Source organism: Adiantum capillus-veneris, chromosome 19 (genome assembly GCF_014529385.1).
Source record: "Adiantum capillus-veneris isolate H3 chromosome 19, ASM1452938v2, whole genome shotgun sequence".
NCBI classification, from domain to species: Eukaryota; Viridiplantae; Streptophyta; class Polypodiopsida; order Polypodiales; family Pteridaceae; genus Adiantum; species Adiantum capillus-veneris.
This window is the reverse complement of record NC_140949.1, coordinates 112,091,161-112,117,042: the sequence shown is the minus strand read 5'-3', so window position 1 is coordinate 112,117,042 and position 25,882 is coordinate 112,091,161. Positions and strand designations below refer to the sequence as shown.

At 38.4% G+C, this 25,882-nt stretch overlaps 2 pseudogenes; one reads left to right on the top strand and one right to left on the bottom strand.

Annotated features, from left to right (window-relative positions):
• The window catches only part of LOC147434672 (uncharacterized), a 17,054-nt pseudogene extending 165 nt beyond the window's left edge, over nt 1–16,889 (top strand).
• A 2,141-nt stretch (nt 16,890–19,030) lies between these two features.
• LOC147434671 (uncharacterized) lies at nt 19,031–23,043 on the bottom strand (annotated as a pseudogene).
• Nucleotides 23,044–25,882: the final 2,839 nt, after the last annotated feature.

Genomic DNA, 25,882 nt, shown 5'->3' with positions numbered 1-25,882 from the left:
AATCTGAATCAGATTCAAGCCCAGATTCTGAGGAGTCCTTGGGTTTTAATAATGGTTGGCTGAATGAAGGGAACTCAAGCAGTGCCGACCATCCAAAAGTTGGAGCCCAGTTCCCTCAAAAACAACCAAGTGGGGTCTTAAGTGGGGACTCAATCCACATGGTCAAACCTAGGATCCAATCTCCTAATCCATCCTTGCATCTTTCTCACCACTTCTTTAGTTTTGATCGAGCAAGCTACGACCTAATGCTTCAAGATATGAAGGGGATTTGCAACCCAAGTTTGGCTACACTTCGAGAAGTAGGTGTCCATGAAATAAAGAGATGGAACAGGATGAAGGACAATCTATATATTCGAGGACCCGAACTCTTCTTGAAGATGCCTCCCCTAGAAATTGCACTAATTGAGCAGTGCGCAACTATCATAGAAGAACGTCACATTGATTGGCAAGGGGCTCACCTGGGCATGTCAAAAAGTATTGATATTGTCAAATCATAATGATGTACAGATGTTAGAAAGCATGGCATACCTATTTCCTTTATCAGAGACGTGATTAGGTCTTGCAAAGTGTGAAGCAAGGATCCAACACTCCTTCCCCAATTGCTTATGTCAAATAAGGTTGAAGGAAAGTTGAATGCTGATGAGAATAACCCAAGTGAGAAAATTTTAACAGATCAAGCCCACGTGAATGATTCGCTAGAGAGTATTGCGCTTAAGCATAAGGTGAGACTTGTTAAGATAAGATCAGCCCAAGTAAGTTTTGGTAAGGTAGAGGACATCTACGTTTGTCATTGTGGTGGTTCAAGAAGGCATTGTGGAGGAGACGAGCGCAAAGAGAGAAAAACAAAGAAGCGTGGTTCTCCTTTCAAGGCACGAGTGCAATTCAAAGAAGAAGTCGATGAAGTCACTATTGTTCTCCACGCTATGCATCACGGCCATGTTCTTGGCTCTCGGCTTGACTTATACTATCTACCGGTTCATCCACAAGTGCTTCACTGTTGCATGGAAGATTACTTTGATGTTGGTACATCTTGCCACGCTGCCAAAATGTATGTCTCAAAACAAAACTTCCACATGCAACAAGTGCCTGCAGTAGATTGCATGAATTTCTGATTCTTCATGATCCCAAAGGAGGTCCAACAGCTCGCATATAGCTTGCGACTTCAAGGTAGTACTTTTCATTGCTTATGCTCTCAACCTATATAGCATTTTCTTGACCTAAGATATCTTTTTTAGGTCAAGCATGAGAAAATGATTGGTCGGGGATGTATATGGAGGCTTTGAAGTTACAAGCTGATGGGAAGGTAGCTTCTTTTACAACAATAGTTTCATTTTCACTTTTTTATGTTGTCCTTGCATCCTTATGTAGATGCTTGCTGCTTTTGAAAGGTTGCATATGTCCAGCCATACAATCCAAATGCATTGCAAGACATCCACAAGCCATTTGTTGTTATCATCATTCAAGATAGTTGGATGCTGGAGATGTGTATTCTCTTCTCACGACATAATGCATGGGCTGGGGTTAATTTTATTTGCGAGTTAATCAATTCGTGTTTTTTTGCTACAGGTGATGCTTTTTCGAGTTTATAGAAGCATGGATTCCACTCATATGTATGCTCTCTAAGGTGGCGTTGTGGTATGTTAAATAAGTACTGAGGGAAGGAGAGAGAAGAAGGATTAGAAGGAGAGAGAAAAACATACTTGTGAAATAGAGATAGGATCGGGGTGTGAGAGTACCGACAACGAGAGAGAGAGAGAGAGAGAGAGAGAGAGAGAGAGAGAGAGAGAGAGAGAGAGAGCCTGAGAGTGGGAGATGAGGGGGAGAGAGGAAAGATAGGTTCAAAATGAAAAAAGTACGGCTAAAGTTTGGGCAAGAAGGTTCTCAAGCCGGTTCAAATTATTTCATTTAGTAACTTGGTATAGAATTGTTTATGTGTTGGTTTAATGTATATATTTTATAAATATCCTACATTTTAATTGAGATGAAAGTGGAGTTAAGTAAAAGTGGAGTTTTGTTGTGAAGAAGGAGGTTGTGTGCACGTTTTCTACTCACATGTGTGTGTGTGTGTGTGTGTGTGTGTGTGTGTGTGTGTGTGTGTGTGAGAGAGAGAGAGAGAGAGAGAGAGAGTGGGAGATGAGGGGGAGAGAGGAAAGATAGGTTCAAAATGAAAAAAATCCGACTCAAGTTTGGGCAAGAAGGTTCTCAAGCCGGTTCAAATTATTTCATTTAGTATCTTGGTATAGAATTGTTTATGTGTTGGTTTAATTTATATATTTTATAAATATCCCACATTTTAATTGAGATGAAAGTGGAGTTTTGTTGTGAAGAAGGAGGTTGTGTGCACGTTTTCTACTCACGTGTGTGTGTGTGTGTGTGTGTGTGTGTGTGTGTGTGTGTGTGTGTGTGTGTGAGAGAGAGAGAGAGAGAGAGAGAGAGAGAGTTTTCTTGTTCATATGCGTGTGAAAAGGTTCCAAAGCCGGGTCCACAAATAATGTTTTCCGAGCCCTTAGAGAGGCAGTTTGTGGTGGTTACTCATTGCACTATTATATGCCTATAGTATTCATAGAAGAATAATAATCATAGTGTTTCCCGAGCCCTTAGAGAGGCAGTTAGTGTTGTCTACTCATTGCACTTTTAGATGCTTATAAATCTTATAGGGGAATAATAATCGTAGTGACAAATCATGCATATTTTATTGCACACCCCACTTTAAAAGTTAGTGGTGGAGTAGTAGACGATTATAATATTCATATTGACAAATCATGCATATATTATTGCACGCTCCAATTTAGCAGTTAGCATATGCTGCGTGGGACCCCTCATGTCACTAACACATGCCACTCTTCCATCACTATCAATGCTTTTGGAGAGCATGGTGCTTTAGCCTATATAAATGTTACAAGGCAAGCACCATATGCTGCACAAGTGAATCGGAGGTGCTAATCAAGAGAGATTCTTTCATTTTCCCTGTACTTATACAATGCCTATAGGATATGCTAGTACTGGTAATGAGGTAGTTGCAAAAATCCATGAAGAGCTTCACAAACTCCCCCCCAACACACCCCTTGAAGAAAAGAAGACGTTTACACAAAGAGAGCGTGACACAAACAATGAGATCTGGATGTTCAACCACCTTAATCGCGCTCGCAACACCGGAGACCAGGAACTCAATGATGGCTTTGAGACAATGCGAGAAGCTCTGGGCAAGTGGGAGACATGGGGGTACATAGATAGCTCTCGAAGGGCCGCTTTACAGGCGGAGATTGACCATTTTCTTGTCTGCAAACGCACAATCAACCTGGTCGACATCTCTGGCTCTAATGTGGTAGAAGATTGAGGCAAGATTTAAATAATTATGCACTAAATAATATAGCTAAATAAATATGCACTAGCACATGATAAATTGTACTAGTGTGATGCAAGTTGTAGTGTGTGTGTGTGTGTGTGTGTGTGTGTGTGTGTGCAGGTTTGATTCCCTACGTAATCATGTAAACAACTTATTTAATTATATGATGCTTATTTTAACTATATGATGGTGTTCCACTCTTCAGTGCCTTGGCGATAATAATTCATATGTCTCTGTCTGACTTATTATTATTGAAGTAACTGTGATACTTTTAATCGGCCTGATCTACTAACACATCTTCAAGATCTGTCATAATTTAGGGTATTGTTGATATCTTGTAGCTAAACTGAACCGTCAAATGTAACTACAAGCTGTTTGAAAGCCAAAAATGTAAAGAAAATCTATGTGAGTTTTTTATATAATGCAAGAAAAAGATGAGCATGTCTTTAGTATTTACCCTACTTTTAGTAGAATATACTTTCCTGTCCATGTAGGTGTTGTTGCAAACAAGGATGAATGCCTAATAAGCCAATTTGAAACTAGGAATCTAAAAAATATTGATGGTTGTACTTGTTTGGGCGAAGACCTCAAAGTAATGAAACACGCATAGACTCTTGCATATAAAATAGTAATTAAGAACACTTTACTGAGTTGAAGAACTGCATACGTACATAAACACACACGTATAAATAACTATATATATTGTATAAACAAGTACTTAAAAACACTTTACCGAGTTGAAGATCTCCTTACGTACATAAACACACATATAAATAAATAAATAAAAAGATATTATATATATAATATAAATATTATATATAAAACTATATATATTCTTAGACCGACAGTGTAAAGAAATACTGACAAGCATGAAATTTTGACAGCATAACAACGTGAAAAATAAAAATAAAACCATTCCATACTTGCTTCTGTGAAAGCTTGCCTAGCTTTTGTTAAGCTTTCCTATTCTATACTTGCTTCCGTGAAGCTTGCCTAACTTTTGTGTATACATAAAACCATGATTATGTTTCTAAACATGAACAAAAAGCATGATTATATTCACAAGCAATCAAAATTTCGACAGCATAACGGCGCGAAAATACAAAAAAAAAAATCCATTCCATAATTGCTTCCGTGAAGCTTGACTAACTTTTCTGTATACGTGAAATCATGATTATGTTTTCAAACATGAACAAAAAGCATGATGATATTGATAAGCAATCAAAATTTCGGTAGCATAACGGTATGAAAATTCAAACTAAAAAAATTCCCATTCCATACTTGCTTCGGTGCAGCAGCGAATGCTCACGGGAAGAAGAAATTACATAAGCAAAAAAGCATATGTTGGTATATTACTTTGGTAAATCCAAAGCTCTCAACAAACTTCTATCTAGTATAATAAATATAAAATCATGGCTGAATTGATAAGGACGATCAACACCAACAACATGTCTTCAGTAATACCAAAAAAGTGGCACCCAAACACCATGGTCACACGTCGTTCCATAAAAATCCCAAACTAGAAAAAATGATAGATAATACCAATGTTGATGTCAATCAAGGGCAATGTGATCCGGGCTCATATTGTTGCCAATCAGTCTCCTCATCGCTATCTGCATCAACTGCTGAAATAGCACGTACACATGGAGCCTTGAAGTGTGAAAGATGTTGATGGAAGACCTCTGGATCACTATCTATGCAGAGACAGTGTCTAGACAACTCAACGCAAACATTGCCCAAGCCACCACATCCAGAAAACATATCAACAATGTAGGTGTGCTCCGCAGTAAATGTCCACACAAGCCAGCTAAAAAAAGCAAAAAATATGCGTATTTTTACTTTATGTAACGATAAAACAATCCTAGCAATAGTGTTTCCACCTACAAATTACAACTAGAATGTGATCTAATTGAAAAAAACTACAAGCATGCTTTTCAATCAACAAATAAATTTACTTACTCTCTCAATCTCAATGGTCTTTCGCACATAACCATCGGGGATCAAAATAAGGATGGTGTGCATCATTTTGAATCCCATCTCGATGGCATGGCTAGACACAATGCCAAAGTGATCAGTGGAGCTTAGGGTGATGTACCACCCATTGTCTGCCACATACTTTGAAGCTATTACGGCCACTTTCTTACTTAATTTTCGAGAGAATTGATTCCATGGAGGGACCTGCATAATACGCATTGTTAATTTAATTAAAGTTCCAAAACTATCATAGACTGTCCATTGTGGTTTTGAAGGATGCATACCTCGTTCTCTGAAAAATTTTCAACTTTAAAGTTTGTTGGAAAATCCACAAACAAAAGAGAGGCCACTTCATTGCTCTTTTCCCCATCAACATGGGCTGAATGAAGAAAATCCAAGATCCTGCATACGATCAAATAAATGTATTTCAAACATTCACACCACACACCACACATAGTTAGTCTTTCTTTTCACATGTGTTTACCATTTCTCATCATGGAGAGAAATTTTGTAAACATCTAGCATGTTCCCAATAACGTTCACATCACAATCTATGGAAGGCACTGCATAATCAGAAAATAAAATATTTCATCAAGAATTGTTGAGTAGAAAGAAAGTGACAGCTAGATATCTATACAAGCAAGTTTACCTGTGGAGCCTTGAGCACCTTTTTGGTTCTTTTTGGGAGACTTCTTGGGCTTCTTGGATCTAACAAAATCCAATCGTTTCTTTATAGAGGAGATTGTACTATTGTTTACTCTTTTCGAAGAGGTGGCTTTCTTGGAAGCTGAGCCAATCTCCTCAATACCATTTTCATTTCTTTCAAGAACGTGCTCTAAAGCAAACAAAAATATATTTCTCACAAACGTAATCTAAATAGTATGAGCACTTTAACAATTTTGTAGTTTTTATAAATGCCAAAAATAACCTTTATATAAGTTTCCTTCATCACGTGGGTAGGTGCCTCGAGTGTAATCTAGCCACCAAGGGCAATACTCAATTTCCCAAGCAATCAAACCATAATCTCTCATCCATAGTGGATACATACACTCCTCACAAGAGAGGTCCCTCCAACTTTCAACAGCAATTGGCAACTTCTCCAACAAAGTTTGATCATAAAGCTGAATTAGCCATCTACATAAAATGAAGTTAACTTTATTTGAGCTCCTTTCCTAAGTGACTTATTTATTATACAAACTCTAAGTAAAAAATAGAATAACAACCATAAAGATATCAATTGTATTACCTGAATAATACTCTCCTTGAAGATTCCATAAGCTCTGGAATTTTTTCATCCGACTCTTTTGTGTTGAGCTTACTCCAAAGCTCCACAAAAGCTTTATCAATGTGGTCCCTCAATTGGTGATGAAACCATGCTTCAAAGCCCTCCGGCATTTCTTCAATCATTTTCCCTTTGATCCTCAAGCATTGCTTCAAGATACTTCCCCAATACCACTCTTTACGCAAGTACATTCTAAATTTCATTGCACTAATATAACGCTCAGAAGTAACATCATCTACACGGCAATGCATCAAAGAGTGCAATATTTTCTTTTTCCTATAGAGCAAACAATAAACAAACCATAAATGCATTGATTCATTTGATGATTTCATGTGTATTTTTTATCCAAAAATTATTACCTCTCTGGTGATATTTTAGAAGTTGCCAAAGAGTGGACTTTGTCTCTTGTAAGGCCCACTTGATCCTTTTCTCTTATCCAATTGAAGTTAAATAATAAAGAGAAGAACCCTTGGCCATTGGCGGGGTTGGCAATGGCCAACATCTATGTTACATTAGCACGAGATCAAATCAAATCAATTTTTCAATCAAATATATCAAATTCAAATGACATGTCAACTTACAATTTTGTAGAGATTCAAACATAAACGGGGAGAAGAGAAAGTGTTTACCTTATAAGCTCTTTCTTTGAATATTTTTTCTACTCTTCCTCGAGCAACCATTTCCTTTTCTGGCAGTGAAATCGAGGGATCATTGATCTCTTGCATCTCTTTGATAAGAGACAAGTCAAAATCTTCCTTTTGTAGAGCAAATGAAAAAAAAAAGTAAGATTTTACAAAATAATGTCAAGCTTTAGAAATTACATAAAAAGTGTACTTTAAAGCAAAAAAATATACCTTCCATATGAGCATTGCTAATAAAAGAGCAAGAGCGTTGTACCAACTCCCTTTAGATGCCTTCTTCTCACAAGCAAGCTCTACCTCTATCCATCGAATCCAATCTTGGGGAAAGTCTTTCATTAAAGAATCTTTGCTTGCCACAGCCAGTTTTTGGAACAAGAAGATCTCCTACCCAAAATTTGTGCTCACAGTGGTTCTACCAATCCTAAACCACAATATCTTAAATTAAATGGCAGTAGAATGACATCGATAAAGTAATAGCAATAACGTTCAAAACAACAAATGTGCTTACTCATTTTGAGAGCGCAAAGCTAGCATAAGCTCCCCCTCTGCACTTCTATCAACAAAGACAAATTGACATTTCACAGAACAATGTCTCCACTTTATCATTGAAAATTCTACAACAACAAAAAAGAAAATTAGAAAGCATAGAGTAATACAAGTCAACTTTACATTAAACAAAAAAGAAATCACTTACGTGTTTTTATTAAGCGCATCCAAGTTTTCAAACGGTGATTACCATCCCAAAAGATAATTTTTTTCCCCCTTAAGTCTTCCCACTCAAGGGGAAGGGAATTATCAAAATCATCTATTTCTCGCCAAATAGGCCCCCATTCATCTTTGTCTAAGTCGGAAATATAATGTTGATCTTGGCCTGGCTTCTTAAATGACACAAGAAATGGAGCTCCAAGCACACTGTATCCAGACATCTCAAACCTTTTCACCAAGCCCTCAGTGCCTGGACCCACTGCTCTAAAGGCTTCATTTTCCATCAATCTACAAAGAGGAATTCGAGGAGGTTCCCCACCTCTCTTTACAATAAAACCCTCTACAATCTCCTCTAATATTCGACCATGAACATCCTTTCCAAATACTGTTGGATGATCGGGAGGTTTAGCAACAATTGTTGTTGCTTCAGACACGCTGTGAGCCACCAATTCACCTTGTGTAGCATGAATATCTATGAACACCTCTTCTTCATGCACATCACTCAATATATCCTCTTCTTCATGCACATCACCCAAAATATCCTCCTTTCGATGGACATTGGAAGAAGCAATGGAAGATCGTGCATTGGCCCTATGCCCTGTAGTGCCAGACCTTAATGTGTATCCTACTCCTACAAGCAAAAAACAATAAGAACACAAATAGTTTAGTGAGTATGATGAGAAAAAAGAAAAGAAAACAAATAGCTTATTGTATTTGAACTTACTTTGAGAGATACCTGTCCTGCCACGTTTAGATGGTGTACGAGCCATAATCTATTAACCACAAACAACAAAAATCTTCTTAGCAATGACAATACAAATATAAAATTCTAAATTTCGGCAGCATAACGGCATAAAATGCAAACTAAAAAAAAAACCATTCTCAACTTGCTCATGGCAAGGAAAAATACAAATCCACTTTGACCTTTGTATACCTCTTCTCTACAACGACCTGTTCTTACATCATTGTAATTGTTACTGTAAGTGTGTATGCAAGTGTGTTGAAGTGTGTGAATGCAAGTGTTTATATGTGTGTGTGTGTGTGTGGATGTATGCATGATTGTGTGTGTGAATGTAAGTGTAATATGTGTGTGTCTTTATGCATGATGGTGTATGTGTTTGTGCTATGTATGCAAGTGTGTTGATGTTGTGAATGCAAGTGTTTATATATGTGGGTGTATGTATGTATGTATGTATGTGTGTGTATGCAAGTGGATGTGTGCATGATTATGTGTGTGTGAATGTAAGTGTAATATGTGTGTGTATGCAAGTGTGTTGATGTTGTGAATAAAAGTGTTTATATATGTGTATGTGTGTATATGCTTGACAATACAAATATAAAATTCTAAATTTTGGCAGCATAACGGCGTAAAATGCAAATTACAAAAAAGACCATTCTCAACTTGCTCATGGCAAGGAAAAATACAAATCCACTTTGACATTTGTATACCTCTTCTCTACAACGACCTGTTCTTACATCATTGTAATTGTTACTCTAAGTGTGTTTAATATGTGTGTATGCAAGTGTGTTGATGTGTGTGAATGCAAGTGTTTATATGTGTGTGTGTGTGGATGTATGCATGATTGTGTTTGTGTGTGTGAATGTAAGTGTAATATGTGTGTGTCTGTATGCATGATTGTGTGTGTGTTTGTGCTATGTATGCAAGTGTGTTGATGTTGTGAATGCAAGTGTTTATATGTGTATGTGTGTATGTATGCAAGTGTGTTGATGTTGTGAATGCAAGTGTTTATATATGTGGGTGTATGTATGTATGTATGTGTGTATGCAAGTGTAATGTGTGTGCGTATATATGACTGTGTGTGTGTTTGTGCTATGTGTGCAAGTGTTTTGATGTGTGTGTGTGAGTGTGTGTGCTTACCTGGACACGCTCGCTCGATCCACTGGAGGAGGTCCAATGGAAACTCCATTGGAGCTCCTCCATGCCTTGAAAGGCATGGTGAGAAAGCAGCGCGCGCTGCCCTCTCACCATGCCTTTCAAGGCATGGGGGAGCTCCATTGGACCTCCTCCGGTGGATCGGGCGAGCGTGCGCAGGTAAGCACACACACACACACACTTACACACACACACACACACTCACACACACACACACACACACGTGAGTAGAAAATCTACACACACAACACACAGTACCTTGTCTTCTCTTACTCCTTCTTCTCCACAGCAAAACTCCACTTTCTCTTCACTCCACTTTCATCTCCTTCTTCACAGAAAAACTTCACTTTCACTTCACTCCACTTCAATCTCAATTAAAACTCCATTTAAACTTCACTCCACTTTCATCTCAACTACTACTTTTTTCACACACCATATATTACAAAAATGATATTGTGGTATAAACACTCACACACACACATTCATTTATATATATATATGTATATACACACAAAGATATACACAAAATGGATTCATATATATAGTTTTACTAAAAAAATACTATGTACACACACACACACACACAACCATATATTTAAAAAAATGATTGTATGTGTTTGTGTGTATAAAAAACGTAGCATTCTTAAAGTTAAGTCATGCATACACACACACACACACACACACACACAAAATGTAAAAACTATGTGCACAGTTAAATATCTTATGTGCACATACACTCAACTTAAATATCTTAACTTAAAAAAATGCACATACACTCAACTTAAATACACTCAACTTAAAAATATCTTAACTTAAACTATGTGCACATACACTTAACTTAAATATCTTAACTTAATAAAATGCTACGTTGTTTACACACACCCACAAAATCATTTATACACACGCACAGTAATGTATATAACTTAACTAAAATAATTATATATACACACTACCAAAAATACACACACATATATATAAAATGGCAAGATGGAATCATATATATAACTTAACTAAAAAAATTGCTACGTTTTTTATACAAAGTCAGTCATATAGAATCTTACGTTTTTTATACACACACTCACACAATCATATATATATATATATAAATATAAATATAAATATATATATATATATACACACACACACACACACACACACACACACACATATACACAAAAGATGAAGACACTATTAGACTGCATTAAATGCAGTCCTTGAACCACCATTTAGAAATTAAATGGCCCCTCAAATTTGATGACATATTCCACTGCACATACATTCAGAACCGTCATATATTAAATGCACTTCTTCAATTATGATTTTCATTATTCTTTGAGCCGTCACAAGATCTTATGCAACTGTCTTTTCGTCTACCTACCAATCTTTCACTTTCATTAACCTTCACATCTTTCATTAACTTTCACCAGTTTCATTAACCTTCACTTTATCTTTAACTTTCATTAAACTTCACCACCTTCACTTAATCCACCACAGTTTTCTCGCATCTCCACCCTGTAATCTGTTGCTTGAGAGAATATGTCCAACATGAAAGTAACAATAACTTGGAAGGTTGGTGGTCAGATAGTCAACCGCGACATTCAGTTGAAGGGAAACTCATTGTTGCTTAGTGCTTACTATTTGCAGAGTTTGCTGCCTCCATCTTGCCATTTTCAGTCACTATCTGCTCTTATTGAAAGTGATTGTGGCCTAACAAAAGTCTTGCTGCAACCACAGTGGGATATAGAAGATCATCAGCATTTCTTAATAGATGGTTCTTTTTCGAGCTTTTTTGAGATGCTTCATTCAGACACATTTATACAGGTATCTGACAATGAGAAAGGAAATGAAAAAGAGATATCTGAAGATGTTTTAAGCATTGTGCATCTTGAAAGTAGTGGTGACGATATAGGACAGCTCAAAACTCAGTCAATCGTCATTTGGATTCAACAAAATCCAGGGGCAAAAAAGTTAAATGATCTGTTAACATTATGTGGAGCTCCTTTGCAAGTTGTTGAACTTCCACAACATTATGATGGAAATTTGTGTTTTGAGTTACCTGCGACTCAGGATAAAACAAAACGAATGACAGGGATGGAACAACGCTTTGATGGTCACTTGTAGACTCGCCCATCTGTGACAACCATGGCAATAGCATGCACAATTCGTCTAAGCCACTGTTTGGGATTCATGTAGTGTAATTATTCAATGTGTCCTCATTATATTAAGGAACAAGAATTCAATAGTAGAGGTTTTCATGGATATTTGGACAGACAGGTGAAAAAGGACTACCTTGCAATGGAAGAGAATACAACAATAACTTGTCATTATTGTCAGAAGGTTGTTACTTGTGTTGCTGCTTGTCCTTGCAAAATCTATTATGTTTTGCCTAGAGATGGTACAATGTCGCGACTGGCAATACATGTTGGTAAACATTGTCATAATGTTAAGGCAGGAACCTCTAGGGCTGCTATTTCAAGAGTGCGGAAACTGGTAGGTGCAGTACTAAAAATAGAAAAGGGTGGCCTAAGAAAAATTCAAATGTTGGTGGCTCAACAACTTGTTCTTCACTCCTTGATTGGTGAGGAAGCTGAAGCTACATCCAATGTACAATTCAATGATTTTTTGGAAGAAATGATGCCACTGGTTCAAACCAAAGGGTAAGAAAACTCAATTTGGTTCCTTGAATTTGTTAATTTTTTAACTATTATAAATTTAACCTTCTTGTGATGCATCGTGTAGGTTTTCTTCAATTGTTTCAAAGGAGAGAAAGAGTCAAGGTGCTGTTATTGGGGATGGATATGATAATATTTTATTGCTTCAAAAAAAGTGCATGTTTCCTTTTTTTCATGGGAGTAGATTTCCTGGACAGGGTGAAGAGGATGACAAGTGATTCCTATTTAAAATGTCCACTAAAGGACCAGGTTCTGGGATTGATCTAGTAAATCGGATGAAAAGAACTGAAACTGGTGACTTGAGAAATGCGTGGGTACATTTTGATTTTACCCATAGAATAGATGGATGGGCAACAATGTCATGCTCAGTTTATGATCCAAGGTAATCTTTAAGTATTTAAATATCTCGTATTTTTTTATCATTAAATAAAAGAAGATGTGTGAAAATGTTTATGTTGAATATCTTGCAGCATACGATCACTACAAATAATTGCTATATGTGAAACTAAAGAGGAGGATGCAAAGATTCAAGTTATTTTTTGGGAGAGCCTTAATTCAACAATGGAAAAGTACGGACATGGTGCAGCTGACTTTGCAGGTTTTATGTCTGATGAAGCTGGTGCAAATTGGAATGCTATTCGAACAGTCTTCAATGGCGGGCCAGATAATATCATGGAGGGACGTGAACGATCATGCCTATTTCATTGGGAGCAGAGTCTCCACAAATATGCTAAAAAGTGGATACCTCAACATCTAACAAATCAACACATTGATATGTGTGAGGACTAGAGAGCTTGTAAGACCATTGTGCTTGCATCTCAAAAGGCGCTTTCAATTCAAAAGTGGTGGAGACAACATCTATCTACAGAGAGCATCACAAGAGTGAGCAGATGGTTTAAATGGTGGGAGCAACGAATTTCACAATGGGGAGAAATCGGAACAGATGTAAGTACCTTTATGACAATCTATATTTTTAGAAAAATTTCTTTTCATACATAAAATTTATAAATTTTAATTCATGTTTTTTTGCATTTCATAGGGTGGTCTAAGTCCGTGGGAGCGGGCACAAATTCCCAATGTTAATTTATCAGAAAGTGTACATGCCAGTTGGTTAGCAGGTGAAGGTGGAAAGGGAAAAATATCCTTGTATGATTCATGTGTAACAGATGTTATAAACTCATATATTCAATGTGCAAAGCGTTTGGGATATACTACTGGGCGTTATATAGGAACGGGTCCCACAATGGAGACCTTGCTTTCTCGAGTTGAATCTCAGCAAACTCCAACTCCAACCAACGTGGCCCATCTATTACACGAGGCTGTTGCAGGGACTCCCATGTATGCGCAGCCAATTTTGCATGGAGACAAAGAAACAGTACAACGCAAAAAGAGGGGCAGAACAGGAACAAGTATCTCCCATCGACCGGAATATGTCATGGAATCTAAGCAACGAAACCATCGCGGTCGACCAAAAAAAATCAAGTTTGATACCCAAGGACCAGGTATTTCTAACATTCCGTTGCAAATTAGTGACAGTGATGATGATATTGGATCTCAAAAAGAAACAACCACACCTTTGTCATCTAAAACAAACAATGTGTTTGAGAGTGATGTGCCACGCACTCAGTGGGCCCTCAGGAGAATGCCCATTCAAAGTCAAAGAAAATGTTTTGGAACAGTAGGGAGAAAAAATTGTGACAATATCTTGCATAGTCGCTCAATTGGTCTTGTTGCTCCATGTATATGGTCCGAAAGAATGTTCAAGGGTAAAACAATCGAGCAATGGTTATGGTTTTGTAATCATGATATTTTGCATACCCAATCAATCAAAATACAAGTCAAAGATTTACCTCCTGCTCCAAATGTTTGGCCAGTAGCAAGAGGGACAGATATCTCCACACAGGAACTTGCCGCGCTGCATCAGAGTGGATTTCGGACAGAGAATTCAATGGTAAATCCACAACCTCTTGCTGGCGACTGCAAAGAAGGTGGTGGCAGCTCGAGGAAGAAAAAGTGGAGGCATGGAATCTCTAAAGAGGCCATGAAGAAATTGGAAGCATGTAATAGTATGACAATTATATTTTTGGATGAAGTGAAAAGGTCTCAAGAGCATGTAATTTTCCGAGTTCTCACTGAAAATAGTTATGAGATTCATATAAAACAGAGTCCAGCATGCACGTGTCCGGATTTTCAGAAGCGAGAGAATACCAACAAATCCTTTTTGGCATGCAAACATATGTACTATGTGTACACAAAAGTGCTCGGACTTGAGCCTAAGAAGCACATGATTATTCATCAGCCAACCCTCTCACCAATGGACATCGCTTTTATTCTTGGACAACCAAGGATGATTTCTCTCTCCATTTAATTACAATTGGTTTGGTATGCTTCTTTCACTCAACTAGAATATTGATCTATGATATGAAAGTGTTTTTCTGTATTTATTTTGGTTTATTATACTTGTGATTATTTATCTTGAAAAAACATTGTTTATGCAGCAAAGGATTTCAAATTTCAAGCAAAAGATATGAAGCATCTTGCAAGCTATTTGGGAGCAAATTACTTGCCTTTTAGAGTGACCATTACATTTATAGCGACTATCCTTTTTTGTACTCTAATTTTGATCTTATCCTGTGGTAGTTTTGCGAATGTACTTACATCCTCAAACTTATGTTGTTTCAAAAAGCAATTGCTTGGGAAAAATAGTATTGTCTCTATCTGGCATTATTTTTGACTTCATCACATTTATATATGCTGTGGATTATATTTAACTCTGAAATTAGTGTTGTCTCTATTCTGCATGATTTTTTACTTTATCGCATGTTTATATGCTATGGATTATTTGACTCTGATCACATGCGTTGCGAGCATATTTGACTCTAATGGCATGAGTTGTGAAATGGTGATTTTATTTGTTTACATTTTTTCCGTCGTTATGCCCTCTCTCTCTCTCTCTCTCTCTCTCTCTCTCTCTCTCTCTCTCTCTCTCTCTCTTTCTCTGCGTAGTGATATACAACTCTATGATTTTACTTTCTCTCTCTAGAAGAGAAGTCACTCTCTCTCTCTCTCAAGGATTTATCATCTCTTCTTCCAATGGTAACTCGCATAAATACTATCTCTCTAGAATTTATACTTTCTCTCTCCGTCAACCACACATATATGGAGTCTTATGACGATTGAAAATTACATTAAATAGATACTTTATGCTATGACACATATTTGGTTTAAAAAACTCTAAAGATTGCTAAAATTGTCAAAAAAACTTGAAATGAAAATACTCGCAAATGTTAAATCCCCCATGGGATGTGGACAACACATTCAAGACAAATGTGTATGGGTTAGTATTATATGCACTCATTTTACCTAATCAAGCTGGAATCAGATTGCGTGTGTGGTTGATGATGTGCACATGTGACCCTGGGACATGTCAAGAGAGCATTGCCCTTGAATTGACCATCCACATAATATTCTCAAGGATAGGTAGCATTTGGCCAAATACAATTCTAATAGATAAGTGCCCTCAAGAGTTGAAGAGCCATTAGAGATGATGATGCTTGTTGGGCTCAAGACAATGGAGGGTGTCAAGAGCAAGCTGCATGCCATATCATGCTTTGTTGGTTTCATGCCAAGAAGGCTTGGGTAGAGAATCTTTTTTCCCAAGTGCCAAAAGACTTGTGAGATCAAGTATATTCTATGATGTGCAACCTTATGCATTCAAAGTGTAAGGATGATTTCGAAGCTCGCTTTAAGAAACTTTTATTGGAATACTCCGAGCACGCAAATATTCAACGTTATGTATCCAATGGATGGTGATCAAAGTCATGTATATGGCGTGAGCGTTGGCCAAAGTTTGGGCGCTTATTTTCCCATGGCAATGTGGATACTACAAATTTGGTGGAGAGATTATGGCAGTATATCAAGTACACTTTGTTGGATGAAAGGATAAATAGGTCAGTGCTTGACCTATTGCATGCACTTGTTGGTGATGTAAGGAGTGGAACCTGGATGGGAGGAACTCTATTGGAGTTCTTCAAGCAGAAGCAAGAGCTAGGTGAGCATTGATCATTCTCCTTGCATTTTTCTCACATCAGCTACTTTTCCTGAACAAGTTCATTGTGTGTATGTCAATAGTGGACTTTGAACTTTTTGTTTTGGCTCAAGCAAGAGTGCAACCAAAGCACTAGCTGGTGGGGAGAAATTATTTCAACGAAATGAGTCTAATCCATCTACTCTTCAGGTGATGAATGAATATATATTGCTATTCAAGATTTAGATCATGTCTTCGGAAATTGGTATCATGTGAGTTTACAGTCCTCCTATTGTGATTGCCCAGATTGGTCCTCCCAATGCAAGCATCTATACGGAGTGCGTCTAATACTACAAATCCATTTTTTGATGCTACATGCAACTTTGCCTATTGTGGATAGTTTGCATGCAATTTATCCACATGGACATTGGTGTAAAAAGAGGTAGCTCTTGCACAACTGAAGATCTCTATGGAGAAACTGAAAAATCTTCATGAGCCAAAGAAGGCGAGCATGCCATGTAGAGGTCGCATTAAACAAATTCAAGACAAAGTCACGCAAACATGACTTGGGCATGGTAGGCTGTCAAGTATCATTGATCCGCTTTCGGGTGCACTCGATGGTAGCCCCCAGCCAAACAAGACTAGGAGACTCACAGGTTCACTGAGGCACAAACACCAGCGAGGGCAAAGTCGTATGCACTTTGAAAAATGGTGACATATATATTGTCCTCATTGTTGTAGTAAGACTCTTCTTGTTGATGAATCTTGCATAATATGTTGCCATACATGCCGTGATTTGTTGCCTTTATCTCAAAAGAATTTGGCTGCATCTTCTACTGCTCAAATCATGGACCACTTGGTGCAGTTATGGGATGGCAACAACTCAGCCAAAGGTTCTATCATTGTGTGTGACTATGAGGTGTCACTTGAGGGAAGTGAATGGCATTTCACATTGAAGCTTGATGATGGCAGAATCTATGAAAAGGTCTACGCATCAAGAATACTCATGACCCTTATGTGATGAACATGTAGGGCCTTTGCGTCCGCCATTATTGCAGGATCAGCCAAGAGGAGGCTTGTCAGACATGCAAGCACTATGTGTATATGGGAGTGTTATGCATCAGTCATGTAGGCTTTTTGAGATATACATTAGTCATTGTGGCATGTATATACAACGCGATCTTGTTTGTCTGAGGTAAATCGTGGCCTTCTTGGTGGTCTTATTTCTTCTCACGGGTCTTTATTTTTTCTACAAGAAATTGTTTTGGGCTATGAGCGAGCCCCTTGTCAAGTTTATGCATTGCCATTGTCTGGGTTTATACAAGGTCCTTGAGAGCAGGTTTATGGATACAATCAACCATGCACGATTGAGGTTTTATTGTTGTTGCTTGTACGACATCGAGAGCAGGTTTATGCATACAATCAACCATCACTAAGGTTTTACTGTTGTTTCTTGAAATGCATACTTCAAATGTACCTGGACTCAAGAAAAATGTAGTAACTTTCCATAAACCTAGACCTCGCATCATGGATTCGCATAACTCAAGAAAAATGCAATATAACTTGCCATAAACCTAGACCTCGCAATAAACCTTGAACTTGCCATAATTATTCCTGGACTGCCATAAAAAACCCAGTTGGACCCAAGCCATAAAACCTGGACGTCCAATAAACACCTTGCAATAAACCTGGACCTAAACATAAATAGGGACTGAGCCATAAACCTGGACTGCCATAAACCTGAACATAAATATGGACCGAGCCATAAACCTTGACTGCCATAAACAGGAATTTGCCATATATACCTGGACATAATAACATGAAATGGAATGGGTTTGTAAATTTGAAGCAAATTTATAAACTTGGGTCAACTCTCTGCCACCCAATCTGACAACTCACAATCGATGCGCCCCCTCATTTTTTCTTCCACCATTGATTCCTTTTGAAGTGGCATGTATAGTTTTGAGTTTTGCTAGTTGAATTAGGATTTGGTAGAAATTTTGACTTACAAATCAAGGCTAAGAAAATTTATCCCTACAGTCAATCTATTAATTAATCAAAGTGACAAACACATGCTCGAACCCCTCATATATTATCCATACTCCTATTGCCATCACCACCAGCAACATCATCTTCCTAGGAGCTAGAGGAGAGACTCTCCTTCCGCTCCTCACAATAAACGTGGACTACCATAGTAAACAGACAAAAACATGGACCAAGAAATAAACCTCAACCTGGGCATAAACCAGAGCATGCCATAACCCAGACATAAACTTGGACTGCCATAAACCCAGACATAAACATGGACTCGCATTAAACCTTGAAATGCCGTAAACCCAGAGCGAGCCATAAATTTGGAACATAAACACCATATATATATAGATAGACTGAGCTCACAATAAACCTAGACTGCCATAAACCCAGACATAAATGTGGACTCGCATAAAACCTCGACCTTCCATAATCCCAGACATAAACATGGACTCGCATTAAACCTCGACCTCGCCATAAATTGGAACTTGCCATAAATCCTGGAACATAACCATGGACCGAGCTCGCAACAAACCTGGGCTGTCATAAACCCAAACATAAACATGGACCTCACCATAAAACCGAGAACATATACATGACCAGACTCGCATTAAACCTCAACCTCACCATAAAACCGAGAACATATACATGACCAGACTCGCATTAAATGACCTTGCCATAAAACCGGGGACCAAGATCACAATAAACCTGGACTGCCACAAACCCGGACATAAACATGACCTCACCATAAAATCAAGAACATAAACATGGATCGAGCTCGCAATAAACTTGGACTTCCATAAACCCAGACATAAACATGGACTCACATTAAATGACCATGCCATAAAATTGGGAACATAAACATGGCCATACTCGCATTAAACCTCGACCTCGCCATAAAACCTAGAACATAAACATGGACCGAGCTCGCAATAAACCTGGACTGCCATATAAACCCATACATAAACATGACCTCACCATAAAACCTAGAACATAAACATGGACCAAGCTCGCAATAAACCTGGACTGCCATAAACCCAGACATAAACATGGACTCGCATTAAACCTCGACCTCGCCATAAAACCTGAACATGGACTCGCATTAAACCTCAACCTCGCCATAAAACCTGAACATAAACATGGACCGAGCTCGCGATAAACATGGACTTCCATAAACCCAGACATAGACATGGACTCTTATTAAACCTCGACCTCGTCATAAAACCTGAACATAAACATAGACCAAGCTCACGATAAATTTGGACTGCCATAAACCCAGACATAGACATGGACTCTCATTAAACCTCAACCTTGCCATAAAACCTAAAACATAAACATGGACTGAGCTCGCAATAAACCTGGACTGCCATAAAACCCAGACATAAACAATGGACTCACATTAAACCTGCCTGGAGCGAGCTCTCCATAAACTCCGCGGACCTTGCCATAAAACTTGGACATAAATAAAACATAGATGGACTTGGACATAAACATGGACCTCGCAAACCTCGTCGACCTCACCATAAACTGGAACTGCCATAAACCTTGCAGTAATTGAACGAACACAAACAACTTGAACCTCGCCATAAACCCAGCTGCAATTCCAAAAAATACACTCTTACAATTTGCAAAGCTAACCAAGTGAATCACCGTGTAATCTGTGACACTCACAAAACTTTCTCGCAAAACTTTCTTAAAGTATTCATCATCATCATCATTCAAACTTCAACCCCATAATGACAAAAGTAAAAAACAACCTCATTGACACTTTGCCACACATAAGAGGCAATAGCCTCATGCATACCACTTGCCATAAACCTGTTGGATACATACCACTTGCCATACACCTGTTGAATACACCCTAAACCTTGCCATAATAATTATACACATCACACTACTATTCACCACTTGGACCTCGCGATAAACGTGGACTCGCCATAAACCTAAACACACCGTAGATCTCACAATAAACTAAGATTCGAGACTCAAGTGTCATACCATAATACCGTTTACATAGATTAGGTAATATCACATTGTCATGTCTCAATTTTTCACAATACCATTTACATAGATTGGGTAAAGAGTCAAGCAAAATTGGGTAATAGTAATATCACATTGTCATGTCCCAATTTCATAATACCATTTACATAGATTGCTAGTTAAAACCATTTACATAGATTTCTAGTCAACTTCAAGACACCATCCATGGAGATTTTGCCTCATAAGTAACTTGCCTATACCAAGGCTATACCTATGCACTTTCTGACAAGCATTCCCAACAAAACAAGAAACAAAACAGTAAACTTTAGCCTCCTGCCACAACCTTGAGACACTATTCATGGAGATTTTTCCTCAGCATCAATATGTCATCATGGTTAAACCATTTGTTCCTTACCTGCAACAAATAAGCAGCCACATGGAAGCACTACAATAAGTAAGCAATGAGAAGAGACATGGACCAACTAGACAAGCACATAGGAGTTATGGCACCTTACCCATCCCTTACTCTTATCTCGAAGGCAAGATGATATTATATATCTAATGGCCGCCGTGACATAGAACCCACAGTCAATCCCATTCGGTTGGTGTTAGCCCTACATCAAATCCATGACATGAACAGGGGCATCCATGTTTTTAAGCAGCCACAAGAGCACATCTAAATCATACTTGTAGCACTTTAATCTCAAACTCGCTACATGGATCAAGCAATGCATGTTTCACTACTAGATTGCTTGCTCCATGGCACAACGCCTCGATAGCCCTACATGAATCATCTGAAAGAGTGCAAGACATAGCTAACATGCAAAATCCAAATACACAATTATGCTATACATGTGAAAGAACGTTATAACATCCATCGGAGCACTACAACCGAGCGAATCATAAAATAGAAGGTGGTGCTTTCTTCCACCTAGACCCATAATCTTCATATGTGTGGAAAGGTACATCACACATAAAGTCACAATTCTTTCTGCGAAAAAGACAAGAAGGCAAATTTTTGGGCATTGCTCACATTAGGTAAATGTAACATATGTGCATCTGTATTGCATGACCTTATAACAATCGAAAAAATGGTTAGCACAAAATGGTTTATATCCTTCTCCCCAAAGAAGTTTTGCATAACATGTATGCCATCATGCTTGCCTAGACTTGCTTCTGCCATTGGAACCCACATGGCATCAACAAACATAACTTGATTTAGCACATCCGGTGGTGCTATAGTGTGCTCAATCCACCTATTAAGAAACACAAGTTATGCTTCTAAATCCTTGTACTTTTACATAGACACAAGAAAGGATCAACATCAAAAGATTACATTGTAAATAAATTCATTTTCTTTGTTGAGGCTTCATTAAGTAGTATGAATCGCAACACCTCATCATCCATGTCCACGTGTATGCCAAATTGAATGGAGTTGAATCTGATGGGTATATGTGAAGAGAATCTAGTGCAAATAGGTCACAGCCAGCAATGTAATGATTTTCATGCACAAGAAAGCCAAAAAATCTAAAGATGTCTCTATTTAAATCATACCTATAAAGTGCTTGGTTGCTCCGTGTCATAGACAACGGGCAGATTTTGTTTCCCTTCTTAGGCGCAAGTGTCCATATGAGACATAGAATTCAAGGGCCATATAAGAGAAGTCATCATGTGATCCTACATCAATAGGCTTGTTGGAAGTCTTACCTCCCCGAAATTGGTAGCTTCTTCTTGGATGGAGAAGTAAGAACATAATCCTAAAAGGTAAAGTGCATCTCATTACAAATTAGCTCTTCTCTCCGCCTCTTTGTGCAAGGGTCGACCTCTAGGACGCTTTGGAATCTCTATGTCAATACCATGAGACTCCTTGAGGTGAGTCATCATTCTCAATATCTTGAATATGAAGGCCGAGCACGAGGGGCAATCCTCACTTGCACGACAATGGTATGCTAGTCTTCCATCAAGGAGCTCAATCTCTACATGGAATTTGCAAGGATCAATGTTTGTTGCCTCTTTCTTCTTTGCCTATGATTTCTCTTGTATGCCATTAGAACCATCGCTTAACTCTTTGTTGTAGGAGGAATTAATAACGCTTAAACTAGCCATCTTCTTGCATGGGTAGTTGTTGAGGCTAGGAGGTGTGGGCGGATTATGCATGACCATCCGTGGGCTTCTTCTCACCTGAGATGCTGGCCATTTTTAACCAGGACACATGGGGGGGTTGTTGAATCTCTCCTCTTGAGAGGGAAACAACTCTTCATGAGCCTCATTGACACCATCCACATGCTCAGGGATGTATCCCTCTACCTGGCTCGTTGCATCCCCTGGATTACCCCTCCTCTCAGTTAAACCTCTAAGAAGCATGGAGTTGGCTCATGTCATGGCTCGTGTCATGCGAGAGGAAGTAGCTCCCACATGAGTACTCTTGCCAAGATTTTTTTTGGGTGATTGCCCCATTTATAGGGGTGCTTACTGCTAGGAACACAACCATTAGCACAACAATGCATTCATATTCATGAGTGTGTGTGGGGGGGATGCATTACCTATTACATTTCTGTGTGTGTGTGTGTGTGTGTGTGTGTGTGTGGAACATTCATATTCATGTGTGTGCGTTGTGTGTGTTTGGAAAAAGAGAAAGAGGAGATGCATTCATTGATCCACAAGTAGTAGCATATGCATACCGGGAAGCTATCACAAACAAGTGTGCCTTCCCCCCCTTTGTTTAGCACGTCAGAATGTAGCACTTACCAACCTTGGCTTGAACACAAACATCCCTCATGAACGCCTGTTGATCCCCAACAGCCTACATGTCTCGCGGGCTATACTTTGCACATCATTGTGGTAGCTTTGGTGTCCCCCCATGCCACTCCCTCATGCATGCATGCAAAATGACAAAAATCCATGTTTACCTCCCAAATCCCACAACGTGGGCATGCCTGTCCGTGTTTAGTCTTTGGTGAGGTGGATTGTCAAGCCAGCACGCCGTCCGGGTTTAATTTTTACCAAGGTGGACGCCCCAGATCCCCCCGATACCCATGCGCCCACTTCCCATCCCTTGATCCCATTGCCAACACTCATTAAAGGCTGGGTGTACTTAGTGCCGAGGGTGGACGTGTGTGTTTGTGTGTGTGAATGCGTGTGAGAGACCTAAATACGTTAACATCACATATCAATGGAGAGTAGAGTAGCTCAATGATGTGACACACAACATAGGCCTTTTGGAACTTGAAGCTTACATCATGCAAAGATCTTCATGGTGTCTTTTTATCATTGCCCAAACAGTCTTAACCATCATTACATAAAATCTTTGACAATGATTGACTCTCCTTGAGATGGAATGTGAGATGGATGTGCTATGTGCGTGCGTGTGTGTGTGTGTGTTGGAGGATTTCTTGTGTGATAAAGATAATGTTGATTCCATATCGAAGAAGGTTGTGTTGTGTCAAAGCTACTATTGTTCCAAAGTGTAGAGTTTTTTGTGCCACTTAGCTATCAATTATTGCCAGATAGAGCTAAGGGAGGGCTTGTGGGAAGGGTGCATCTCAGAGGAAGAAATGGCAGCAAGTTTGGTGTGTGTGTGTGTGTGTGTGTGTGTGTGTGTGTGTGTGTGTGTGTGTGGGGGGGGGGGGGGGGGGGGGTTGTAATATAGAGGATAAGCGTGTTGCCTCTCCTTGATTGGTAGTTTTGTGTATTGCATGGTTACCTCGTACTCACAAGCGTCCCATCATATGCTATAAATTCTTGATTGGATTCAACATTGACACATTGCAATGACATTTGTATACACCTTCACCTTTTCATGTAACCTTGGAGCTTATATCTCACAAACATCTTCAAGATGCAATATCTTTTCTCTATCTAAATATCTCTCTCACTGTCTCTCTTTTTCTCTTTTTTCCTTGTCTCTCTATCTCTTCAATTCCTCTCTCTCTCTCTCTCTCTCTCTCTCTCTCTCTCTCTCTCTCTCTCTCTCTCTCTCTCTCTCTCTCTCTCTCTCACATAACAGGCCTTGAGTTCAACTCCTCATCGGCTAGATCTTTAAGGCCACTTGGGATAGTTTCCTACGATGTTAGAACTCTCTTCTTCTCGAGAGTGTGTGGGTGTGGGTGTGGGTGTGTGTGTGTGTGTGTGTGTGTGTGTGTGTTTGTTTATGATTGATTATCTAACAATAGTTTGATTTAACAAACTATTGAAACATACAATGGGACTAGAGACCAGACAAGGGTTACATAAATACATAAAAATACATCTTTATAGTAAGCAAAAATGACAAAGACAAGATTGTACAAATGACAACATTTAGAATGGATGTATTGCATATATATACTTATCAAAGAAGTGTTTACAAGTACAAAAGAAAAAACCAAACACTGGATGATCTCCGACTATTACTGCAGTTCCCTTCGTAATCCCAAGGAAGGAACCTCTTACCTGCCACCATCCAAGAAACACAAGCCCATTAGAACTGGCATTACTTGGGAAGACAAGTGTTAATGACCCCTTCCCCTTGTTATCGGTGTCAAAAATTACAAAGAAACTCACAACAAAGCAGAGATCAAGTAAATAATGTTTACAAAAGTAATCATATACACCAAAACCACTAGCGTTACATGGATTGTAAACAACCTTTTTCTATTGTTACCTGTATCAAAATAAAAAGAAACTCCCCACTAAGCAAGGGTCAAGGACCTTTATTAGTAATTATATATATTTCTGTTTGGAAAAGATTGGACAGCATTTTGTTTGTATTTCGAAAAAAATTTCCAAAAATCCAATGATGGTCATCTCCAAAGAGACCATCACTTGAGGATTAAGGCTATCCTTATCAAGAGAAAACTAGCTAAATTTTTATAAAGTAAAGAAAGAGTCAAAACCAATTATCCCTTGCTTTGTCCAACTCAAGCCATAACCTCTTGCTAAAAAGTACTCTTACAATTAATTTTTTTATATTATCATAAAAGAGTATGAAGTAAATTTAAGAAATTTGAACAGAATAGCAATCATAAAATTCAAGACTACTAGAGTTATCTTTGCTAATGTATATCAAACCTTATTATGAGGCGAACGTAGAAGTCCATCTGTAAAATCATCATAAGAAGCATGTCATTATTGAGAAAACCAACATGCGGCTCAAGATACAACCTCCACCCACATGCTGCTCACCAAACTCAAATGTGTGTCTTCAAGATAGAGATGGACCATCAAAACTTGGACAATGATAACAATTCATATTCTATCAAAGTGCATGTGTGTTAATTTACAAGTTATCTTCACACAAACCAATTACTTTCTATGTATAAGCAAACTTGTATGTCATGCAATGGGCCTTT